The following is a 1,348-nucleotide window of genomic DNA, read 5'->3' on the forward strand; positions in this document are numbered from 1 at the left end:
TCGGAAAAGTGACATGAGGTTGAGGATGGATATGACATGTGGGCCAAGTCAGTCAGTGACAGTAGAGTATTACCCCATTAAAATATTTTGTTTTTTAAAGTGTAACACAGATCTAGGGTCTGGGATAGACCGGGATTCATAAGTTCGGTGTGCCAATTTCCGGAATTCAAAGTTCAGGGTCTGATTTAGCTAACCTCTACAAATTCAAGGTTTGATTTGGACTTTTTCCTATTTTTTTGGTATGCACTTGGTAGTTACGGTCCCTAGCTTGATGAATGATGACATCGTTCCAGGCCAGCGACGGCAACTCCGAATCCCACCACGCCGTGCCGTGCCAACTGCCAAGGTCCACGATGCCCGATCTGGGCCTAGGCCTAGGGACAAATGGCAGCCGATGAGCGAGTTTGATTGGCTTTGGTCGGCTCATTCTGGCGCCGAGATTCTGGCAAGAAGCTGAGAATACCCTGGCCAAGGGAGGACGGGTGGTTACTTTGTCATGATCAGGATGTAATGTATGTACAGTACGTACGTACATCGTACAACATGGAAAGCCAGACAGAGCCAATGCTGGGGTGATCCGTTTATCAGGACACGGCATCCATGGTGTTGAAAGCATGCAGGAGCAATTAATGATCGATGAATAATTTCGTAAAAGATATGCAATATGATGTAGTGCAGTATCAGCATTAGTCAAACAGCTGGCTTAGAGCATCTCCAGTGGTCGCCCCCAAAATATGCTGGATCAAGCGTTCGGATAACGCGTTCTAGTGCTGCCACGCTTGGGGTGCGTCTCTCCCCACTCGCGCTTCCAATTTAGAGGCTCAAAATAATAGAAATGCACGGAGAAATTTTCATTCAAATTTGATTATGTTTTACAAGTTTGAAGGAAAATGGCTAGGTTCATCTAAACCCTAGCTACTGGGTGCCCGACGGTGCGTTCGACTGCTTCGCCCCGTCGTCGCCTCCCTTACCCCGCTGCTCTTTCGCCGCGTGCCGCCTCTCCCTCCGGAGCGCCATGATGAGAGCACGTCGTTCCGCCGTGTCCTCGAGGACTTGTCGACGCTCCTCCGCAAAGAAGAGGCGTCCCGCCTCCTCAACCGGTGCCCGCTAGATGGAGAGGTCGACGACGTGGCAGGAAGCTGAGAACACCGAAGCCAAGGGGGGAGGGGTGGTTAGTTTGTCATAATTAGGATATAATGTATGTACAGTAAATTGTACTACATGGAAAGCCACGCAGCGCGCCCATGCTAGGGTGATCCGTTTATCAGGACACGCCATCCATGGTGTTGAAAGCATGCGGGAGCAATTAATGATACGAAATGTATTATTAATTCGCACTTGGCCTTTC

The sequence above is a fragment of the Lolium rigidum genome, chromosome 5 (assembly GCF_022539505.1).
Source record: "Lolium rigidum isolate FL_2022 chromosome 5, APGP_CSIRO_Lrig_0.1, whole genome shotgun sequence".
In the NCBI taxonomy this organism is placed as follows: domain Eukaryota; kingdom Viridiplantae; phylum Streptophyta; class Magnoliopsida; order Poales; family Poaceae; genus Lolium; species Lolium rigidum.